This window comes from Erpetoichthys calabaricus, chromosome 8, assembly GCF_900747795.2.
Source record: "Erpetoichthys calabaricus chromosome 8, fErpCal1.3, whole genome shotgun sequence".
Taxonomy (NCBI): Eukaryota; Metazoa; Chordata; class Cladistia; order Polypteriformes; family Polypteridae; genus Erpetoichthys; species Erpetoichthys calabaricus.
The window spans coordinates 156,385,735-156,411,714 of NC_041401.2; the positions used below are offsets into that span (position 1 = coordinate 156,385,735).

General features: G+C 35.0%; 1 protein-coding gene across 3 annotated transcripts in view; it reads left to right on the forward strand.

Moving 5' to 3' along the window:
• The window catches only part of tmeff2a (transmembrane protein with EGF-like and two follistatin-like domains 2a), a 748,263-nt gene that overhangs the window by 71,035 nt on the left and 651,248 nt on the right, over positions 1–25,980 (forward strand). The gene's annotated exons all lie outside the window — the stretch shown is intronic.

A 25,980-nucleotide genomic window follows, 5' to 3' on the forward strand; every position in this document is an offset into this window, starting at 1 on the left:
ATAACAGTCAATAACATTGTATAATGTTACTGTTTACCCCCCCGGGTGGAATTGAAGAGTGGCATAGTGTGGGGGAAGAACGATCTCATCAGTGGAGCAGGACAGTGCTGTCGCTGAAGCTGCTCCTCTGTCTGGAGATGATACTGTTCAGTGAAGATGCAGTGGATTTTCCATGATTGACAGGAGCCTGCTCAGCGCCTGTCGATCCGCCACAGATGTCAAACTGTCCAGATCCGTGCCTACAACAGAGCCTGCTTTCCTAACCAGTTTGTCCAGGCGTGAGGCGTCCCTCTTCTTTATGCTGCCTCCACAGCACACCACGGCGTAGAAGAGGGCGCTTGCCACAACCGTCTGATAGAACATCTGCAGCATCTTATTACAGATGTTGAAGGACACCAGCCTTCTAAGGAAGTATAGTTGGCTCTGTCCTCTCTTGCACAGAGCATCAGTATTGGCAGTCCAGTCCAATTTATCATCCAGCTGCACTCACAGGTATTTATAGGTCTGCACCCTCTGCACACATTCACCTCTGATGATCACGGGGTCCATGAGGGGCTGGGCCTCCTAAAATCCACCAGCAGCTCCTTGGTTTTGCTGGTGTTCAGGTGTAGGTGGTTTGAGTCGCATCATGTAATAAAGTCCTTGATTAGGTTCCTATACTCCTCCTCCTGCCCACTCCTGATGCAGCCCATGATAGCAGTGTTGTCAGCAAACTTTTTCACGTGGCAGGACTCCGAGTTGTATTGGAAGTCCAATGTATATAGGCTGAACAGGACTGGAGAAAGTACAGAAAAAAGTGGCTTTAAGAACCACTCCCAGAAGATTTCAAATGATAATTTTTAAACATAAGATTGTGGGGTATCATTCTAGTCTATTTTAAGGTCAGTGATTACAAATATGATATTATTTTTCATCCTTTATTAGGGATCTAGCCCTCTATGCACCTCTATCAGAGTGTGAAAATTACAAATTTCTATTACATTTGAGAATATGTAGACTTTAAACATTTAAAATGAACCACATATTGTAATATTTCAAGCATCCGACACAACTATTCTTGTTTATTATGTTCTTCTACCTCATGAAGTACATCATTACATTTCTTATGAACACCTCAAATTAGGGTGGCTTAAGACAATTAAGATTTTTATCTTGTTCTTTATATTCATGATATCAAGTTGATTTAGGTATCTTGGTAAAAACTACACTTGTTAAAACAGTTCGACTAAAGCAGCAGTTCTCCAAGATTTCCAGTACAACCCTTTTTTTTTTAACATTTTATAGAATTTATTAAAAGCAATTAACATTCTATACAAGCAAGTCAAATGTGACTAAACTAAGTTCAAGTCATCCCCCACTCATAAGTTACAACCTTGTAAACATGGAAGGAGAAGACACAGATTGGCATTTGCTGTGTAAACGTTACTGAAAAACAAATATAAATAATAATTTTCCTGTATGGAAAAATAAATTGACCTTCTGACCTTTAGTTTGGAAAGTCTGATCTTTACTGTAGAAAGTGTAAGTAATTAATTGTTTAAAAAATCCATACATTGCAGCCTATGTTTGGAACCGAGTGAAAGGTCAACGTAATCATGCAGAACATCACCTCTTTGTGTATACTGTTTCCAATTTGGCCCAGTCCACAAAGTAAAATGAACAGCTGTCTATTTATTTTCATGTCACTGAAGCTATTAAGAAATAATTAATGTAAACCATGTTATTAATACCAGCTTGTTTCTCTCTATTCTGCAGATTAAAAGAGAACTTATCTTTTTCACAAAATACACATATGGATAATTAATGCTTAAAGGCCCAGTTACCACATTTCAGTTCTGTAAATCTCACTCAATTTCTGCCTAGCCTCAACTTACAAAAGATTGATACTTTGCTTAAGCTCAGACTGGGCTGTATGATAAATAATATGTGAGTTCAAACTATTCTTACTCTAATCAGTAAACAGACCATAGACCTGGAGAGACTTCTTTTCCATGGGACACAATTTGCAGCAATGCCATCTCCCTCAACATGAACTGCAGCTGACACATCACTTACTACTTCATTTACAGTGCAAAAATAATGTTTTGTTATGGATTATTACAAATCTGTTACCTCAACTACCTTATCAGATATTTTAATTGCATTTATCCAATTTACTTTTACCTGCAATATACCAATTTGGTAAAACAGTTCACTGTTATTCTTTCCTTTGTCAGGGACGGGATTATTCAACCATATTCTTTCTAATATGAGTCTTCAGAAATTATTAGCTACAGATTTCTGAAACTGTCAAAAACATAAAAATAGATTTACCCATTCCACCCTTAACTGGCATTAACTCCTTATTGACCATTTTTATTAAAAAAAGTATTTTTTCTGTTAATACAAAGTCTTCTGTAAAATGGCACCTTCTTACTGCACATCTTAAATAAAGGTTTTATATCATCCTGTCCTGTTTCAAATCCATTTGTTTCTACTTTTTCTTTCTGATGAATGCCAGTCTGCTCATCTGTCTGTTTACCATCCTCAGACATTTGGTCAACTATAGTTTGCAATTGTGTGTTCCATTTAAGAATAGTTATTTTAGTTGTGTTTGAGGAGTGCTTAAAGTTGTGCTGTGCAGATGCCTTGTTGGTTTGGGGGAATAGGACGGTGAAGGGGGTGTTTTTGTTGGCTGTTCACATTTAAGGTTTGTGGTGGAGAGTGTTGTTGGGGTTTTATTGTTGTTGGAACAGCATTGTTATTGTATATGGCCTTAGGTTGAAAGCAGAACTCAGTGAGCATATTTTTATGAATTATTAATAGTATATAATAAAACACACATAAATTAATAACGTGGTCCAATATTGGGGAAGGAGTGGTTGAAGAAAAAAAAAATTATATTCTACAACATCAACTCTTTCATAACTGGTCCTAGTTGAGCTTTTGAACCATACAACAAATGAAACTTTGAAAAAGAGAACTGCAGCCTGAGAAAACTTACTGTTAATACATCTCACAAGACTGCAAGATGTACAATGAATTATGATTTTACAATACAGCTAATTGTTTTTTAATCAAATTTCTTACTATTTGCAGTACTTACTTTTAAATTACCCAATAGGCAGGATCAAGAAAATAAGTTTTTAAACTATAATAATGTTGTAATAATGTTATAAAATGATGCATAAATTTGGTATGAATTCAGCAGATCAGGTCACCTTTAACTGCAAGCCAGGTACCATGAAATCACATCTGGGCCATAACATTGAAGTCCATCTATCTGTCCATCCATCCATTTTTTTGAGCCACGAGATAAAGTGGTCAGGGAACATTTCAGATGACATCTTCAAATATTGGGACAGTTACAGGAATGTAATGGAGATGTCATTTGGCAGCTTAAAAACTTGCTAACAGCTTGCTGGAAAATAAGGACACAGTAGCCAGTTTTTGTGACGATGCTATTAAGCAACCAGCATGTCTGAGGCATTAAATCATTATTACATTTGAAAGGAAATGCTTTGTCTTTATCAGTAGAAAAAACCCTGTGCTTTATAGCAATGACAATGGAATTTATCCAACTATACTCAAATTAATAAAATACTTTTTGCTGTGATGGGCAAATACGGCTATGTTGTTTGGTGATTTTGAAAACACCTGCAACGTTGACTCAATTGACTTTTTAATTTGGAAGGAATATGTACATTATCAATCAGTTCTAAATAAAAGATGATCTTTTATAAAATTTTAGATATGCAAATGTATATCTTGTAATACTCAGGTATTTCCATTAATAATGTTCTGAGCATTTAAAATCAATAAATATGGCTTGAAGTGACAGCAAAATAAAAAGTTAAGACTCAGAAAGAGACAGTCAGGATGATATACATTCAATGCATTTCTCTTCTGTTGCAGAAATGTAATTAAAAATGTATTTATTACAGTATAGGAGGCACCATTTTCAAAAAGTGAGGTATATAGAGCTTATCTGCATGTACTTTTTTTTAAATCAAGTTTTTAGCAGATGTTTGTTTGTCATCCTTTAACCATAGTTGAACATCTGTGCTGTGAAATACAGTGAGGTTCCTGGATTGCATATGAAAATGTGACCTACTGAATGAAGCATATGCTTCTAAGAAATTTACCGCTAATCATGACAGTACTATTACTACTGCTAGAAGGGTTTTTAATGTCTGAAAAAAAACAAAAAATTCATTATATATTTAGACTTAATTCATAGTACACCATAGAATATCCAGGGAGGTTTTTGTTTTGATTGATATTATGTACAATTTTTCTACTTTGGATACTTTTTTTCCAGATGTTTTGTTCAACAGAGATCATTTGGGGTTACGTAGTATATTGTTTCTATCCAGCTTCAGGAATAATATTTTTATTATGTTTGTGTTTTACCTTGGCATCATTTTGCATTTCCCATGGGTGCCACAATTTTGTGGAAATGTTGCAATGATACTTTGTGTTCTTTCTAGCAGTGCAGTCCCTAAAATCACATGGTGTGACATCGCTGGCACAATGCTTTAAATAGCCATTGTTGCATGTCTTTTGCATTCAAGATCGTGGATTTTAACAAACCAAGTTCTCAATTATTACTATTAGTGCATTTACATGCACATCAATAACCCAGTTATTCAAAGAAACCGGATTTCTAAAAGGCCATGTAAACCCTTATTCTGATTAGAGAAATCAGGTCATCCGGCTTCTGAGAAGCCTGATTAACAAAGGTTGATTTCTTAATGAGTAATCTAACAGTGAGGAACAGTTGTATGTTACTGGGCTTATTGTACACCTGCTAATCTAATTCTTTGGTTAGGAACAGCAGCAGCTACAACAGAGAGTAGTTTGAACCCATTTTCAGGCTTACATCGAGTACTATAATAGATAAGTGTATGGGGTGGTCTTTTGTCAGTAATGCACAACACACAGTTAGAAAAGGTAGCAGAAAACTTTAACAAAAACACTACGAATGTGCAATAGTCCTACGTGGAGTGTTTTGCCCAGCTTGAGCATGAAGCAGGGAATTTTGCACACTAATGCAATGCTTATCTTTTTGAAGTAAAAATACCTGCGTTGTTATTTCAGCAGTATTAGGTGTAAAGCAAGAGGCACACGTACCGGGTCCATTGCTCTCCTTTAACAGAACCTATAAATAAAGTGTCAGTTTGACTAAACATATTTATAAAACACAAGAAAATTGTCACAGGTGCCATTCTTATTTTCTGATTCACGGTTGCTGATAATGTTTAACTCTTTTTTGTGTAGTTTAATAACATTCGAGTGTTTTGACAAAGAACTACTCCAGAAGTTTTCTGTGCATGAAAAGACAAAATATTAAGATGCCAGGTTTCTGCCTTAACTGGGTTATTCAACCTAATCCGATTATGTGTGTGCATGTAAACACACTATTTGAGTTATCAGTCTCCCGGTTTTGATTTTCACTCTTTTTAAAGACTTAAGTCTGTTAGCACAGTCAATGTATATTTCTCTTTTTCATCTCCTGATCCTTTCAATATTATTTTTCTGTCTCACTAGGCACTAGTGTTGAATAACCAGTTGCGGATAGATTTTGACCTACTTTTGTATAATAATTAGAGGTTTACTTTGGAATTTCTGTAGGCTCAAATTTTGTCTCTTTCCTTTGTAGCTTCATACATGTACAAAATGTTACCAATGGTTTGTCAAGATTCAGGGTCTTTTGAAATAAAGATACAGTTAGAGTATGGTATGTTTCTATGTACAAACTGCGTCATTTTATTTTATTTTTAACTATACTATAGTGCCCTGTGCAAGAAGCTATTGAATTGAATTGAATATAATGGCAAGTATATGGAATTTAACTGTGGGGAAGGCATGCAGGGGTTAATGAAAAATGCACCGTCAAACACAGCACAAAATCTGTAACACAATCAACAGCTTAGTGTTTGACAAATTTCAGATCTGATTGTCCTTTTGTTTTGACAAGCTTATGAAATAAAGTTTGAGAATGGAAAAAAAATTCACTAGCATAACAATAGGGACAAATATATTATACATAGTATTTTTTGAGAACAGGATGTGACTTGAATCAAATTTAAAGCTGAATCATATTGCTTAATAGTTAAACATAAATTCATCACTTAAACTATGTACTAGTGCAGCTAAACACAAATGCAGTTCTTTACTTTCTGATATAACAATCAAACTTGAATCAGAATTTTTTTCCATAGACTAGAAGTTTTTAAAATTAAAATGCTCTGCATTGCTGAATAAATCACTTTTAATGTCAGATTTCAAGTTATTGCATTAGACAGAGTCGGATTTTGCTTTTAATGAGAACCAGCACAAACTCTATTAAATGGCTTAATTGAAAATGTAGAGCATATGCAAAAAAGGTACAGTACAATTTCACTCATTATGACAGTTTTTGTTTTGGCCTGGGATCTGCAAAACTCATTCAAAATAAAGTATTTGATGATCTAAGGACATTATGGTACTTTCATTAAATATTGAACTATGATAAAAGCAAGAACATAAATATAGATTGTTCTTTCAAGCTTTGATTAAATTATTTAACACATAATTTATGTAAGAATGTTTTCAAAATAAGAAATTAAATTTAAACAGAATTTAGTTTCTTTTTTATATACATTTTCAAAAGCAGTTTCTTACCATTTGATCACAGGAAATTACACACCAACCCAACCTGGCTACTGTAAATGTCATTTCAGGAGTGATCTACACTTTGCAAGAGATAAATTCTGCTCCATGCCATATATAAAACCCACAAAGGTCTTGTGACAAAAGAATTGGTCTGGAAATCATTTGTCTGGTTACTGAGCCAGTTCAAACCATGTTTTTACTCTGTAACCTTGAGCAAGTCATTTAATTTGCCATTAATGAAAGCCTCGAAAATTTCTTATGCATATAAAACTTGGATGGTTGTCAAAATGAAAAGATGCTGTATGAAATAAAATATTAGTGTGTATGCACCTTACATTAGACATTGTGTAACATTCTCAAACCTGCTTAATCCAATTAAGGCACATGAAAGTCTGGAACCTGTTTTGGCTGCAGTAGGCGGAAGACAGGAAATAGCCTTAGACAGGCTGAATGTTCATTACAAGGATACTCACACACGCACATGCACACTCGGCATACAAAGGGGCCAGTCTTTAATTGTTAATTCGTGTCTTTGGTGATGTGAGAGGAAAACCACAGTATGCAGAGGACAACTTTCCCAGAAAACAGACACATGGAAAACATGAAAACTTAGTTAAGCTAAAATTCATACCTGCATTTATACTAACACATCTAACACATTTTATTCATACGCCCAAGTCTTTTAGCATCCTATGAAGTGTAATTAATTTTCTATCTGTGATTTTTTAAACAGCAGCAGCATTCTGTTCACATCAAACTACATGAGATCTTCCACTTTTTATTCTGTGATTTAGCATGGAGTAATTGTGCTGAGACATTAGCTGCTGCTCACTGTGATATGTCAGGGTGTATTGCAAGGCCAGGCAAGTTTGTCGTGTGTCCATGACATAGTGTATGTCACAACAAGGGGACTGGAAATCAATGCCTAGATGCTCCCTTTGTGGGGTTTGCATGTTCATCCCATGTTTGCTTGGGCTTCCTCCCACAGTCCAAAGATATGCAGGTAAGTTGAACAGGTGATGCTGATTGGCCCCCAAGATGTGTGTGTGTGTGTGTGTTTGTGCATGAGTGTATGTGTGTATATGTGTGTGCGTGTTGCATTGGGCTGGCACCTTCTTTTGGGATTATTCCTACTGTGTCACCGATGCTTATTGGGATATGCTTCAGTTAAGAAATGGATGAACATATGGATTTAATACTTTGAAATTCTTACTTGCATGTCTCCTCAGAAGAGTTGATAATATCAAAAACAAAAACACACAAATACAAAAAAGTACTAAAAAGTATGCATAGCATACAACATAAATATATACACACTTATATACAAAATATATTTGCTAGTGTCTGTTTATATAATTCTACATTTATTTGTGCCTTTCAAAATACTTAGTGCACCAAATATAAATAACATAAAACAGTCTAGAAATATCACGGAAATAGGAAAAAGACTAACACAGACAAAAGGCAAGTTTTAAAAAAATACATTTTAAGTTGCTTTTTAAACAATAAAATTGAGTCTGAGGACCTGATACACAAGAGAAATGTAGCTCACCCTCCCATTGTGGAAAGTAGAACCAATAAGAAACCCCATAGCAAGTGAGAAGGGGTATAATCACTGAAATCTATGAGGAAACTGAGGCCAAGTTATGAAGGGTTTTGTACACTATGTAAGTAACAGAATCTTATAATTTATCTGATGTTTAATTTGCAGCCAATGAAGTTTGTAAAGAACAGGTGAAATGTGATCATCATTTTAGTAAATAGGCTGCTGCGTTCTGAATCAACTGAAGCCCGTTAAGTAGTTTGTTAGGAATATAAAAAAGAGCTTTGCAATAATCTAATCTTGAAGTAATGAATGTATGAATCAATATTTCAGTGGGAATACATGAATCAGTATTTCAGTGGAAGCATAAAATAAGGATGAAAGTAATCAAATATTATGAAGATGATAATAACAAAGAATTTGGATAAAAGTCCAAAACTAACATGAGATTCAAAATTAGAGAACTTTCAAAGAGAATATCTAAACTTTTAATCAGGGTACAAAGTGGTATTGGAGAACCATAATTTTAAGCCTATAAGAGGAATTTCTGGTATCTTGCTGTTGAGTTTAACAAGGTAGTGTGTCATGCAAGTATTCTTGAAGACAACAAATCAGACAGAGAGGAAGCACTTCAGAAGGTTTTGCAGAGATATAGTGTTAAATATCACCTCCAAAACAATGAAAGCTAACACCATAGTGATGTATAATTGACTCCAGAGGAAGAAGATATGCAACAAAAAGCAAAGGACCTACTACTGATCCCTGCAGAACACAAGCGCCTTCAGCATGGGAAAGGTGCTATATAAATAAAGTGTATTATTATTATTATTATTACTACTACAATGAGTAAAAAAAGGAGGAAAATGATCTATAATTTTACAAATGAATAAACTGAAATCTGTTAAATGGATAAGACTGGAACTAAAAATAAACAGTGCCTGTAATTCCTAAAAAAAAGGGAAGCTGTACTAAGAAAGGGTGGGGAATTGTGTTGAAAGCTGAGCTTAGATCAAGGAAAATAATTTTAAGAAGTGCAGCATCAGCAGCACAAAGGATATCATTTGAGATTTTTTACAAGCGCTGTTTCAGTACTATGTTTAGCATGGAAACCCAAGTGAAGCTGTTGAAAAAGATTGTTACACTTCAGGTGCACAAGAAGTTGACGTGCAACAATGCTCTCTAAAATTTTAGCTAGAAAATGCAGATTGGAAGTTGGAGGCTGCAAACACTGAAGTTATTGGAATCAGCATCAGGTTTCTTGACTGGACTAACAGCAGCAACCTAAAGTGACAGAGAAGAATTAATAACAGCGTTATAAATTGAGAGAGGTCAAAGAAGGTATACATATATATGTTTTTCAGTATAAGATTAACTGAAATTCCTTTTTCAAATACTAGATTTTTAACTTTAACAAACTTTTCAGACACTTCTAATTTAAATAACAACTTTCCCTTTTTTCTTTCTCTGGCCCATTTTATTCCATTGTGATTTTGTTTAACACCACAGTGTTTAATTTTGAAGGCATTGGCTACAGCTTTCTGCAACAACCTGTTCGCACAATAAGAAACAAAAATGGACCTCAACGGTTGTACTATTTGTTTATGAAAGGTTTGTATTAAAACTAAAGGCTTGTCAGAAACACATTAATGCTTTCTGTGACAGTAGTAGCTATAAAAAGAAACAATTACTAATACATTTGCAAGAAGTCTATCTTAAACACTGTGTGTCTGCTTAACTTGGAACAAGAGTTCATTTTTTCAGTGCAAACCTTTTGCAAGTTTCCACATACAAAAGGTAGAATGATGGCTATACATTTTTTATAATTTTGTGGAGATTTCAGCATAGGGCTTATAAAGAATGGGAAACTCTGAAGGCTTCTTAAGAGGACAGATTATTTCATATCTTTCCTACTAAAACAAATTGGAAACCAAGGAGGTATCAGAACTAATAGTGAAGTAAAGAAACACAACAACTCATTTTTAAATCAAGACCTCATTACTATGAACATGGAGAGAAAGCTAATAAGATCTTAGCTCAACAAATCCACCAGCATGAAGTTCACAATGCAATCCCAGCAATTACCAACACAGATGGAGATAAAATCATTGACCCTAAAAATATAATGCACACAGTTAGAGACTACTGTTAGTCCTTATGTTCCACTCAGTTTAGTGAAGGCAAGACACAACGTAATGTGTTTTTGGATACATTACAGATAACACAACTAGATACTCTCATTGAAGAGGAATTGGATAAACAACAGGCACTATCAGAATTACTCATTTCATAGTGGGAAAGCAGCAGGCCCTGATGGCTACCTTACCGAATTTTATAAAAAATTCTCAATTAAGTTAGCTCCCCTTTTATTAGCCAGAAGCTAGAGACAATAAAATTCTACCTCAGACTTTTCACTAAGCATTAATTACCATCTTTCAAAAGCAAAATAAGGACTTATTATAATGTGCATCATACAGACCAATCTCACTTCTGAATAATGATGTTAAGATACTCTTCAAAGTCCTAGCTAGAAGGACTGAGAAAGTGCTTTCTTCGGTAATATCACAAGATCAAACTGGATTTATTAAAGGCAGACACTTAGCTTCCAATCTTTGACGCCTGTTTAATGTAATATATTCACGCACAAAGTCTTTCTCCCTGGAGATATTATTATCGTTGGATGCAGAAAAAGCATTTGACATGGTTGAATGGAACTACCTTTTCACTACATTGGACAAATTTGGGTTTGGCCCAAGCATATGTACATGGATCAAACTACTCTGTACCAGTCCAGAAGCTTCAGTTTGTATTAACAACATTATTTCAGACTACTTCAAACTAGAATGTGGTACTAGACAAGGATGGACTGTGTCACCACTAGTTTTTGCAAATGCCATTGAGCCACTGGCAGTTCACTGTCAAAATGCTTATGAGCTAAAGGGGATTATCAGAGGACTTGAACAGAAAATGTCATTATATGCAGATGATATGGTACTATAAATCCGATCCACAAAATACTGTGCCTGCAGTCCTAACAGCACTAACAGAATTTCAAAAGAGTTCTGGTCTCAGAATTAATTTGAATAAAAGTGTGCTCTTCCTTGTGAACTCTTAAGCACACAATCTGCATGCTGTGTGCATGGAAAACCTTAAGCAAGACTTGCATAGATGGTCTACCGTTCTTGATTAGATCCTGCCAGGTTTTGAAAAAGTTTTATACAGATCCTCTAAGTGAGAATTTGATTTTTTCCAATTTCAAATAGTATATAACATCAGTTACCCACTGACTTAAAATAGGAGAGTTAGGATTTTTCCAAGATAAGCAAGATAAATCTCCGTGCCAATAGTGTAGTAATGGCAATTACAGTTTGTTTGTCCTTCTCCACTTTAAGCCCATCTGGGAGTACACCAAACACAACTGTTAGTGGATTAGGAGGGATTGTGACACCAAGGCCGTCTAAATGGCATTTAAAGATTTTGGTCCAGAATGATGTTAATTTGGTGTACGCCCAAAACATGTGGCCCAATGTGGCTGGAACTTGATTGCAACGTTCGCAGGTTGGATCTTGCCCTGGAAACATTTTGGATTTTAAGTGAGACAGATGCACTCGGTATATAATTTTGAGTTGAATAATTGTATGCTTTTTGCATATGGAGCTTGAGTGAATTGTGTGCATTGCTACCTTCCACTCCTTTTCTGTGATGTTGAGAAAGAAATCCTTTTTCCACTGTACTCTTGGATCTTTGAAAGGTAGGGACTGTAAAATGGTTTTATATATTACTAAATTCTGTCTGAGTCCTAAAGACTGATCAATATTTTTTCCGGCATAGACGTAGGTGGGAGGTGAGGAAAATTGGGCAGGTTCTGTTTAACAAAGTTTCTGATTTGAAGGTAGTGAAAGAAATGTGTTGCTGGAAAGTAAAATTTGGAGTGTAATTATTTGTAGGATGCCAAGACGTTGTCTATGAACAGATCTCTAAGTGATTTACTCCCAAATGTTTTCCAGACATTAAAAACTGCATATGTTTGGGAGGGTGGAAAAAGGTGGTTCTCATGCAGAGGTGCCACATATGAAAGCTTCTCTTAAAATACTTCCTACATTGGTTCCATATTCTGAGTGAGTGAAGCACATTTGGGTTGTTAGTATATTGGCAGATGTCTTGTACATTTTGATAGGTGTTACTCATGTTGTAGTTCTTCTTTAGCAACTAGGTACATGCCTGAACAAGAAAAAAAACCCCAAAAAAACTGATTTATGAAGCAATAAAAAATGGAAAAAATGATTTCATGCCTATGTTTCAAATGCATAATGGTAAAGAACTATTTGTAACAATTTTCTTGCATCTAGCATTAATAGTTTAAATTTTATGACTTAAAGACTTAAAGAATATTGTCATTTTTCCATAGCACTCATTTACAATACAATTAGGGCTACACCCCCTATTTTATCCCCCTTATCTCAGAAACTGATGAGCATTCAAGCCTAAATTTTGGCACACTAGCTTTTGGGTACAAAATTTCCCTAAAGACAAAGGGTAATCAGAGACGATTAGTTGGGAGGCCTTTGTTTTCATAGGAAAAGACCATGAGGGAAAAAGTGCCCATTAAAAGGACCTTAAATATTACAACTCAGCTGTGTTTTAGTACCACTGTCCCTTCCTCTCATAGTGCTCCTGCTGCACCAGTTCTCCCAGTGCTTACATTTGGTCCAAGCCCCTTTTCATTTTACCACCTCTTTGAACTAATTCATTCCAGGATCAAGGCAGGCCGGGAACCATGTCCTAAACATCAGGGCTAGTAGATTTTTGTGAAAGAATGCCTCCTAATAGCAGAGTACTTTCTTTCTCACTCCATCATTGCAGAATCTCTCTGTTTATCTCTGGCTGAAGCATGTTAGAGGTAAGTGGTGGTGCTGAGCTTTTAAAAATAAAACAGTTCAGTTTAGTCTGCAGGGTGTGTGCCGCTACAAAAACATGTGGCCATAGGGTGTTCAGTGGGGAAATGAATGGATTGCTTGTTAACATGCAGGCATGAGTGGCTTATCTGCTCCTCATTGACACATCAATTATTTAGCAAAACAATGGCACCCACAAAGTATGTTGAGTCTGAAGAGGACAGAGAGGGTGAAGATCAAGATGGGACAGAGAAAAAGAAAGAGAAAAGGGAGTAAAGCAAGAAGGAGATGTTTTGTAAAAGAGCAAGGCGAAGACTGGGACTATGTGCTGGTGCAGAGTACAGGAGGTTGGAGGGTCGGGACATGGCCCTGCTGGGAGAAAGAGCAACAGTCACTCCTGCTACCTGGATGCTCAGCAGAAGCAAATGAAGGGATTTAAGAGTTGTCTGACATATGCCTAAGGATGGCAGTAGGACGATTAATTTGGGATTTTGTTGTTTCCATCAGTAAGCAGCAAAGGTGGCTAGGGTGCAAGCCATTTAATGAAGGGCCATGCTTGGTAGCATCTTGGCCATGCTACGGAGACCTGATGGGTGAGTGGGGCAAGACAATAAGGAGAGAGACACTGAGGCTCAGAAGAGGAAAAGATTATCTCATTGTTTTTATACCTGATTTCAACATTGAACTATTCATTTACTTATTTACTGATTTTAACTCTCACAATGAGCACTATATGGATTATTTATTGGCTGTTTATTTAATAAACACTGCACTGCACTTTATTAATTTGGACATTATATGACTGTCTGAATAATATTGCTCAATTCATTGTTTTGTGTCCTCATTGCCCTAGCTGTGCCAGTCAAGACTATTAATGTTCCAGGTTCAAAGAAGAAGCCAAGGCTTCAGGCAACCAGGGGCATCACTCTCACTTTCTGTCAGGTTCAGTCTGCCAACATTGCAAAATTTTTAGTTTTGGAAAACTTATTAGTAGAGGACCATCATTTTTAGAAAAGTTTTTGAATTGTCGGAGTAATGTAAGAATATATATTAATGGAACAAAGACAAATATTTACAGTCATTAATATTAATCAATGCCCCTTAACTGTTGTCATTCTATAAAAAATACTGTATATGAACAGGCTTAAAAAAGAAGCAGAACTACTCAGCCATGAAGTATGCTCAGCCTTTACATTGACTTAAAATTATTTTCCTCTTTTTTATGTTGTAAACCATCAGTCAAATGTAATATAAGAGTTATTTTTGTGCTTCTTTTGATCTGAATTCATACAAAATTGTATAGTTTTTGTAAATCAAAACTATGGACATTAGGCTTTTATTTTTTTTATTCCATACCAAACCACACTACTGACCAGACGAGACAACATTTTTGGAGACTTGGTTTAAATTTTTTGAAAACCCCAAGGTTATGTGACTTACTCAGGGTTGCACATTGAGTGAGAGGTGGGAGATTATACATATTATTTGCATAAAATTCACTCTGACATACTGTACTATTACCTATTAGCTTATAGAATTACATTGATTAAAGCGACAAGTACTAAATAATCAGTGAAATCCGTCTGAGAGCTTTGTAATGCATGTTACTCTTTTAAAAATTACATTAACGATACTGACTTATACATACTAAGAAAAGCTTGTGAAATTTTCACCAAAACTGGGAGACTGCAATCTGGAACACATTTCCTAGTGATATAAACTGTATTCATATTTGGTTCATTTCTGCAATTGCAAGTTTTCAAACTTTCTGTGAAAACTGAGCACCATTAGTATCCCTCTGACAAAACTGTACAATATGCATGGCATGCTTACTAATGTACTTGAGACTTGCAGGGAAATTATCCAACAATAATGTGCACACTTATTGAGAAAAGGTTTGTTGTTTTTGCAGATATAGCCAATGATTGCTTGTAATAGATAACTGTTCCAAAATGCTTGTGTTTAGCAAAATTGGATTTCCGTAATGCATTCTCTCATGCTAAAATTGTGGTCTATCAACAGTACTTTATTCAATAATAAATGTGACAGTAGTGGGGCCTCTAGCCAAGCCTCTGCCATCTGTCTGTTTATATTATTTTGAACACGTCTGAGATGATCCCTTCACATGATTTTCTTACTGGCTTCTATATTCACTTAATCTGCCGACATTTCTACTATTTGTCAAGAATTTTAAACAAGATTATCAAATGGTTAGAGTATAGATTTATTTTTAAAATGCCAAGCTAAAGTGTCTTTGAGACTGTTGAAATACTTCTGTGTTCCATTAATCCAAGTCATTGTATTCTTGGTTATTTTTCTATTAGTTGAAAATAAAACCTTGTTCTAAAATAAAGGCAAGGGCAACAATCTCTATGAATGAACCTATTCAGTGGTATCTCTGTGAATACCAGTAGAATATAATAGGCCTACTGTGATGTGAAATCTATTTTGAAAAACTGAAATCTTCAGCAGCTGGTGGTGATATAAGGTGCTGAGAATTTGCTTAGAAAATAAATTTTCTGCCTTTACAAGAGGCATTTTAGCAAATATGTTTTTAGGATTCCGAGCCAGCATAAATTGTAAGGAAAGCAGGATGGTTTGGTTCATGGATTTAAACGTGCAACCCCTGTTTTTCTTAACAGCTTGTACACAGCATAATGAGATATTTTTATTTATTGTCCAGGGTGATGACAAAAGTAAGTTTGTCTTGCCCTGACAGAGAAAAAAATGCTTTAAGTTGTTATTCAGCTTGTATTGGCCTTTGACACTGGTTCATCAATAGTAGAATGCATGACATAGACAGCTGAGTTGGTTTTGCCAGTTGATAGCGTTATTGTGGTTAGTATTGTGAGTTAAGCAGTGCAATGTTTATGGAGCTGGAGTCTAATCCCATAAAGTGTGCAGTTCAGTTACCACCTGGAACTTATGGTGTGACCCTGAACAAATCGTTTAACCTGCATTTGCTCCAGCTGGCAAAAAAAATCTAGAATTAATTGCAATGTATACTTATTTATATACTGTAGATTTTCCTTGGACCAACATACAATGATTGTTATATCTTGATGTTTTATATGCTAGAAGGCACCCACCTGTTTTCCACTAGTCTGTTATGGGGAAAAAGTGCACTCATGAAATGAGCGTTTTATATGGGAGAATAGAAATCTGTGGATGTGCAGTCTTTACATGCAGAGAGGTGTGACAATTTTTTAACCACTTCTTGTCTTCTTTTCTAGCATATACATTTTTAAACAAAGGCACCAGCTATTAAAAGTAGTCCTTTTTCATCATATTGTGTTGCCATTGCAGATTTTGTAAAGCATTTTGGGATGGCATACTTTGTAAAAAGCAATGCATAAAATAACAGATTTTTATTAATGGTACATTTTAGAAGACTAACAAAAATGGATAAGAAATGTTTACATTGAAAAAACAGAAAAACAGAAATGTTCTACTTAAACTAATATTGAAATTCTTCAACATCAATAATATCTATTATATTTCCTGACTGCTGAGCCTCCCAGTCAAAGCTGCTTGCTAATTCCTTGCTTTAGAATGCTTTCCCGTTTGTCATTTATTGCAATTATTTCTTTGTTCTTCTATTTTTTTTGAAAATCACTTTGAGCTGCATTCATTGTATGAAATATTACATTTAAATAAATGCATTATTGTTATTGTAGTTTGTAAACAAAAACAATGTTATCTTGCTGAATTCTTGACTATGTGATTAATGTCAATTAATATGTTAAAAAATCTGAAATTCAATAACTTGGCCTTACAAAGTTGTATTTGTTATGTATGTGATTTCTGCAACTATATTTTTTTCTAGTTTGGATAAATTCTTCATATATTCTCAAACCACAGAACCAAACATTTAAAGATGATTGCTAATTTGTATTTACTGTTTGCTTTCAACTTTAATTTTTTGCAATTAACCATGCTTTGTATTTTCACTTTGTGCATATATATATATATATATATATATATATATATATATATATATATATATATATATATATATATATATATATATATATATATATTAATTTTCCTATTTTTAATTCACTGTAATTGTTTTGCCTCCTGTTCTGAGTGGGTTTTTGAATTGTGCACCATTCATTCAGGAAAAGCTCTGACACTATGTGACTCTGAATTGGAATAAGCAACTGTGGAGAATAGAGGGATGGATAGATGATAATAAATAATGTGGAGTATGCATAGATTCTCATATAAAATGAATTATGGCAATTAATTACCCCGCTGCTTGGTTTTATGATATTGAATCTCTGGACTTTGCTTCCCTGTAAGTGTCAATAACTGCTATAGTCATTTTCCTGCTTACTGGTTTGAGAGATCCTGATTGACGTACCCCTTGTTGGCTATCACGGAATTAGTATGTTGACTATGTCCTGCCTTATCATTGTAAAAAAAATGTTTTTTAACATGTCACTAGATAGGCCATTTGCTATGCTAAGGGAATTTTAGAGCAAGCCGGAACATTACCACAAGATCCAGATATAACTGGAAAGATGTCAAAGCTGAGGATATTAAAGCTTTTGTCGCTATGGAAATTGGCAGCAGTAGAGTGCTGAAAGCTGAATCTTATTTTAAGGACATACTCTGCCTAACAGGATTTACCCATGCATTTAGAAAGAACCAAAACACCCTTATCAGATGCTTCTTTTATTTTGATAATAATTACGCTTGCCATAAAATGCTTTGTAACATCAGACCATATCTGTCTTTGAAACATATTGCTTTAAGTTTTCTTTTCCATTTGTAAGCAACCACCCTTCCTTTTTCCGAATTAACTTTTTCTGCTATACGTTAGCATAGAGTAAGAAGCATCTTTCACAAGGCAAGAACAAAATCGCGTACACACTCATACTTGGTCACAACAGTGTAATTTAGAGTTAACATTATCTTAAAAGTCAGCCTTTGTCATTGGGCAGCAATGAACGAGTGACCAGATGATGCTAAAACACTTTGGTGGTTACTTACTAGTGAATCAGAGAACCTTTAATGTAAATTTTGGCTGCTGTTGCTCAATATTAAGAAGTACATGGTGTTCCTTCATGGGAAGCAAACCAGTTAAATTATCTCAAATACTAAGACATAAGAGCCTGCTATATTATTTTTGATTCTGTTGGATAATTATCAAACTTTTGCAATTATTTCACAAATGAATTTGAATAACACTATAACTCAGTAGTGTCACTTTCCAGTTATTGTAGGGCAAGGAGTCTGCTGCTTTTTCCTTCGAAGGACTTTCTTAATGAGAAGCCATTTCACGCTTTAATTCCTTCTAAAGCAATACATTATAATGTGCTCCTGTGTCTGTTTACCATAAGTGATCTGCTTTGCAAAGAACTACTTCAACACAAAAAGGGAAGCAGCCTTTTTTTTTTCCAGCAGCTCTGAAGAAACAAAACATTATTTCTCAGTTCTGAAACGGTGCAAGATAGAGTTCTTAAGCAAGAGATTGGTTAAAGCAGTTTTTGTATGAAAAAGGGATTAGTTTGTGGAAAATTGTGTGGAATTTCCTGTCGGCTCAAACTAACTAGCATAAATCGCAGACTTTGACATCCAATTCCAGTGCTGCTTAAAATAATTTTGGAATATTAAATTCAGGTTTTTCTCTATGCCTTATCAGCTGTCTGAAGTCTAGAGAGTTATTTTCATATAGGTTCTGCTTTTTGTACCCATATTTTATTTTATTTTTGCGTGTTTTGCTACATGCTCCTGTTTTCCGGATTCCTGTCATGGGTCTGCTTTTTCAAACTTTTATTTCCATTTTTTTTTCAATATTTTTGCGGTATTTTCTGATCAAGTGTCATCAACTCAACCATCTGTGACCCATCATAGCTTGTGTTTTGCTTTTTAAATAATGTTTCCAAAATATTGTTGAATCCAAGCCACTGCTTGCAACTATGCTACTTTGTATATTAATTATTGGAAAGTACTATGTCAGAATAGACTTCTTTAAACTCTTTGTCACCTGCTGTATATTTGCTTGCTCTCTCTGGCAACTTAATATATCTTGGCACAGACCCCCAGTTCACTTATTTCATCAATTAATCTAGCCAGTTTTCCCAGTTTCTGGGTAGTAGTTAGACTGGTCTCTACACTGCCTGCCTTGAGCACAGGACAAGGACCAACACTGGATTGAGTGCTAGTCCGTTGTTCAGTGCTGTGTTTTATTTATTTTTGTTTCTTACACATATTTTACCTCTACAGTTAGCATCCAACGTTTAGTTTAGACCTTTGTGTATAACATTGCTGCTAGAATTATGCTGGTTCCTACAGCAGATGGAGGCTTCTTAAGCAAATAGACTTTGAACACTTGGACATTCTTTATAATTTAACGTAACTCAGTTTACTGAAGGTAGTTGTATCTGTTATGTGCAAATTAAAAGGGTTTAATGAAAAGAATCAAATAATGAAAGAATGAAAGAACTACAATAATAGAATCCAGATGAATTAAAAAGTACAAAGGTATTTACTGCCCAAGGCAAGTAAAAGCCTTTTTTCAGTTACTGTTTCACTTTTATATTTTATACTTAGAAACAATGGATTTAGAAAAATTACAGTTAATCTGACAATAGTGCTAAGTATTTGCATTAAGATAACTAACATTTATTTGATGAAGTCATGTCATAATTATGAACATTAACCACAGTAATGCCATTAATATTTTTCTCTTTCTCTTTTTTTTGAAAGTCTGTTTTGTCTTCTTGTGAAATACAAAGTGACTGACCTATTGTTAGCTACAGGAGTTACCCAAAATGTTTTCTGGCTCTGTACCTATCAATACCTTCATGCTCAAATGATTAAGGCTCTTATTTTCTCAGGATTCAGTATATAATTAAAAGTTTTCTTTTTGGGTGTTGCATGAAATGACTGTATTAACTTCTCTGGGCCATCTACAGGTTAAGCTTGGCTTCTAAAATAATTCTTTGGACCTTGTTTCATTCCTTATGGCTGACAGATAAATAACCACGTTATCTGTATTTTGCTTTAACTAATATACTCCCATTCTTTCAGTTTGCATTTTTAATGAATACATTATTATAAATGGAATTCTGTCATTGCTGTTTTTGATACAGTTTTGTTATTCTATGACAGAATATTTCACTAACTCTAAAAATGATTTTTGACAACATGTTGAAAAATTTTTGGATCATTTCAGATGAGAGCAAAAGCCATTTGATAGAAGTTGTGTACAGTGCAACAATGACATTGATGACATCAGTTTTTTACTTTCTCGTATACATAGTATAGAGAAAGTATAGGAATCATGAAAAAATTCAACCTCAATATTTTGAGGAATCTTAACATGTTAGACCTTCCTGAGTCTGAAAATACCATTTTTGAAATTATGTCTGTATGTAAACATGATAACTCGAAAACACTTTGACCTGGTCAATGAGATTTTGTATACCTGCTTCATTTCAATAATAAGGAATCCTATCACCTTTTGGGCCACTTCCAGCAACCGGAAGTGTTACTTTAACTGAATACTTTCGCGAATTTTCAATAATTATAGACAGGTGATTCAAATTTTGTATAGATATTTATAATGATAAAAAGTAAATAGATATGAAATTTGACAAAGGTTACTCAACCGGAAGTAATATTTTAATTAAATAACCATCCAAACTTTTTGTATCATGGACATATAAATGTGTACACAACCGTTTCAAGTCCCCAAGTGTGAACATATTTTAATATAAAGTTTGATTATAAATTCAGATAAATCCATCCATCCATCCATCCATTTTCCAACCCGCTGAATCTGAACACAGGGTCACGGGGGTCTGCTGGAGCCAATCCCATCCAACACAGGGCACAAGGCAGGAACCATTCCCGGGCAGGGTGCCAACCCACCGCAGGACACACACAAACACACCTACACACCAAGCACACACTAGGGCCAATTTAGAATCGTCAATCCACCTAACCAGCATGTCTTTGGACTGTGGGAAGAAACAGGAGTACCCAGAGAAAACCCACGCAGACACGGGGAGAACATGCAAACTCCACGCAGGGAGGACCCGGGAAGCGAACCCAGGTCCCCAGGTCTCCCAACTGCGAGGAAGTAGAATTCAGATAAATGTGTATTGATATTATCAATTAGTTATGATGAGAAAAAGAGATATGATATTTGAGAAATATTGTGCAACTGGAAGTGGTTCTGATGACCTTTTCCTCTGTCTCAGTATACAAGAAAGTCGAGGGGAGCACACTCACGTTTTTTTAAATTCTAAATTCAGTATAAATCAGCTGGGGTGGGAGTGATAGTTGTAGTTTTTAGAGTACCAGAGTCCTTCTTTTTAATTATAGTGTTTCCAAATTGCATGATTTATATAAAGCTATTTCCTCAATGTACAGCTACGAAAAAAAAATAAAACAAAATCTAAACCAACATTTGCTACAGGAACCTCTGTTACAATTGCAATATTGCATCAACATGAAAGAAGTTCATTTGGCATGGAAGAACCAAAAAATGAATTGTTTAAATACTGACACAAATGGCATATCACCAGTACTAGTATTTCAACATAGTTGATTCCATCCATTATCCAACCTGCTATATTCTAACTACAGGGTCACGGGGGTCTGCTGGAGCCAATCCCAGCCAACACAGGGCGCAAGGCAGGAAACAAACCCCGGGCAGGGCACCAGCCCACCGCAGTAGTTGATTCCTTTACCTGTATATAGTCAAAAAAAAAACTAAATTCTAACTTCTCCCTGCTATATAAATGAATCCAGGATGTAGGACTGGGATCATTCACAGGTAATCTGCAGCATTGCAATAAAACTAATTATAGTATACTCAGGGGCACAACTTCACATCACCACAGAGAAGTGCAATACGTTTGTCAAAAAATGTGATATATGCATATTTTTTGCATGAAAATACATATACCATGGTGCTCATAGTGCACATTAGTGTGTTTGTTCCACAGGAAAAAGAACAACACAGGAAACCTGCTCCTAGCTATTACTTGCAACAGCTCTTTCTTGTTTCGTACAAATGAAGCTGACCATATACAGCAACATAGAGGAATATATCCAATATTGTCCATGTCTCCGTTGCATCTTTAGGACTGAAGTCACCATTTTTCAGTCATAATTGCCATAATTGTCATCATACTATCAGGACAACCACAACATACATTACATAGCTCAATACAATGTCTGAACATAACATGAAATGTAGTGATTTTTTTTAATATAGAACTTTATTTAAAAACAAAAAATTCAGGTAGATGCACGCACAATTAGGGCATGAAAATTGAAACAAACCATTTGCTTTGCTAAAAGTGCACATAAATGCACAAAAAAAACGCATGGAAAATGCACACTTTTTTGTAAAAATGTGTAAATGGACCCTTGGATGAAAATTATGTATCAATTTTCCCCTACTCTGATAATGAGTAAAATCTGAAAATAGTCAGGAATTTTAAATAGCTTTCACCAGCCAAAATGGCTGAGTTCAAGTGTATTAAATGGTTGGCATAATGTCACCGCTGGGTTCCTGAATAAGTCTTTGGCTCCAGATGAGCCTGAATTGGAGTGATTTACTTTTACATTAAATATTAATTGTTTTAACTGATAGTAAAGATGTTTGCTGTTATTTTCATGATTGAAATATGGAGTTATATTTTTAACTAGGGTGGTATAGATGTGCGATATCTACAAGTCCTTTTTCACATCTCTAGGGTATCAGGTTTGATTTCAAGCCCAGCTAGCTTCTGTTCTCTTTATAGTCACATGAGATTTCCTTGGGAATTTAGTGCATTTTAGTTGAATTGGCACTCTTACTTGACTCTTAATAAGTAACTGAATGTATGTACATCTGTGCTCTGCTGTGGAGAGACATCCCATCCAGAGCTGGACCTGCCTAAAGCCAAATGTTCTGGAATAAATTCCAGCTCCCAGTAATGACTTAAACTGGTGTAGAAAATGAATATATATAACTACCATTTATTTCTTTTGAACAAAAGTAAAATTAAAAATAAAGTGAAAATTCTGTTGATCCTTTCATATTTAAATAAATTACAAATTTCCTGTTCTATTATTATTATATTATTCTCTTTTGAATTGACATACATTAATAGTCACTGGTGTATCCATTTGCTTATAAATGACACCTATTTAGTTTAAGCGAATCTGATTGTGCACAATTAAGACATTTCCCATGAGTTTAGTTTAATTATGTCTGTCCCAGGATAATATAGAAAAACAAGCACACAAGTAGTCAAAGGAATAAAGATGTGGCAAGACTAGTACTAGTACTCAGGCAGGGCACCAAGACATAGATGACTGGCCTAAAGAGACTGCAGTGTAGAAAATACATATTACATTGTAGGGATTGGGTAGGCATATCTCATCTGATCTGAATAAGATGTAATGCTTTATATCTTACAAATCTGCAGTATATTTATTACGTGGTAAAAATTGGAATGAATAAATTAATTTAGGGAGAAAAAGGAAAAGAAATTGAATGAACAATTTACAAATCCAGTCTGCTTAGATTATCAGTTAGAGAGAGTGACAGAGCAAAAGTATTTATTGAAAAACATCCAATCTGATCTTGCTTACAGTGTTATGGAAAGCTTGTAGGAAACTTGAATAATTGAAAGACAATTCCATTATCTGATTAAACTAAAATAAGCCTTTTTGATATCAACCTTAAGCACTTGGACTAAGACAAGCACAACACTGCATGTCATTCTGAGTACACCATCTGTGCTGTTAAGCGGGGATGTGTCAGGGTATGGAAGACTTAATAAGACAGGATGATTTTAAATAGATTGCAGAATTCAGTAGATTTTTGTTTCATCAATAATAATGTTGTCTAGCATAGACATAAACTGGTAACATTTCATGTAAAGGGATCATAAGGGTGCCTTTGTGGCCACTCTTCACACCTTCTTCACACGTTGCAATATCTCTTTCAGTATTTTTTTTTCTGAATATAAAAAAAGAATGTATTAAAAGACACATAACTAGACACATGGTCACATAGTCAATTACACACAGGCATAACTATGTTATTTTATAATGCAAGAAAGCCAAAAAACTGAAAAAAATGGATTTTGCCAATATCTAAAGCAGATGGCAGTATGAATCTTCCTAACTACCAATCTTACTTCAGGAATCTGGACAGATGTAGTGTGAGATTTTTCAAAAGAAGCAAAAAGAATTCCTTTTCAGACTCCTCACAATGCATCTTGCTCTGTGCACCTGCTATTTCTAATTACCACCAATTAAACAACAATACAGTTGCTCAACACATATTCATAACAGAAGATATCTTAAGTCTGACATGCTACCGACAATTGCACCTGTGCAGCCATCCTTACCTTATGAAGCAGTTAACACATGGAAGACTGCAGGTATTGGGACCTTCTGAGATTTCAATATTGATTGAATTTTTGTGCATCCTTCAGAAACTTAAATCTCAAATTTAATCCTCAACTAACCAAGTTTTTCTATTTTTTTTTTTTGGCAAGTTAGAAAATCTGTTGAATGATACCTACAAGGTGGTCCATATCTTTCTCCAGTGTTAGAAATTATATAAAAGGGAATAATAGGAAGTATGTCCACTCTCTACAATTCTTTTTCAAAAGTTTCACTTCCCGATGATTAAAAGCAGCAATAGGATTGGGACGTTTCTATCAGAAGTTCAGATTAAGAATGGAACTCAGCTAGAGGCAAAGTATGCTACTCATCAAGCTGTGCAAAGCAACATGTAATTCAAATACAAATCTTACCTTGCATGCTCTTATCTTGGCTCAATCAAAACCCTAATTGTGAGGAATGTTGCCAGGGACCAAAACCTATACAGTCACTTAGTTTGGGATTGCCACACACTCAGACCATATTGGCAAAAATTTTTTAGTTAACTGTCAGATGTATTGGAAACATAACTCATAATCCTCATAAAGTAGTATTTGAAGTATTAACTGGCCAGAGTAATGCTGTGTAATTAAAATACCTTGTGATATCTTATGTTATAGTTCTCATTTGTTGCCTCATCTTATTTAATTGGAAAAATCCCAGTGTATCTGCTCTAACACTGTGGAAAAAGGATTTCTTATACTGTTGAGAATAAGAAAAAAATCAATTTTAAGAACTATCCTAAGTTTCACCTGAATTTGAAGGTAATTTATGGAAAGGCTGTCCTAGGTTTAAAATGAAGTTGAATTTATTAAGAAACATAATTTCATTTTAATTTTTTGTTAATTGATCTTTGTCATCATTGCTGTAGTGCATTTATTTGAATTCCAATAAAAATATTTAAAACATTTCCTTTCTACCTCAGTCAAACCTTTAAAATCACCTCAAGAGTCAGGGGAATTCCTGAGTTCTCCTACAGGGGCACACGTCTTGCAGTTTCATGTTATACATTCCCTGCCTTTGTCACTCTGAAAGGAGGATCAGGCATTCTTGGCAGCTACTGAATCACCTGTTCTAAAGCATCCTGGGGGAACGTTACCTATTTACACCCAGGCTGGCCTTCTGGGGCACCATGCACATTTATAGGGAATTCTTGTGGAATGTGTGCTCCCATCCAGGCCTGCATAGGACCTCTTTGATTAGCTGTTTAGTTCTCTATCTCTGCTTTACAGATATTTTCCTGGAATCTTCCCATCCCTATGACACCTGCTGGTGCCCCAATCCCCAGTAATTTCTTGGCAACTGGGCATCCATTTGTAAGATAGATTTGTTTTATTTGTGAATCACACGTATTCTTTGTTTATTATCTTTAGAATATTTTTAAATATTTTTTTTGTTTTTGCTCAACTTTGGTTATAAATTTGGTGACAGCCTTTCCTTTATAAAATAAATAGTTTTACTAAGAAATCTCTATACAGTATTCCATCCATCCATTATCCAACC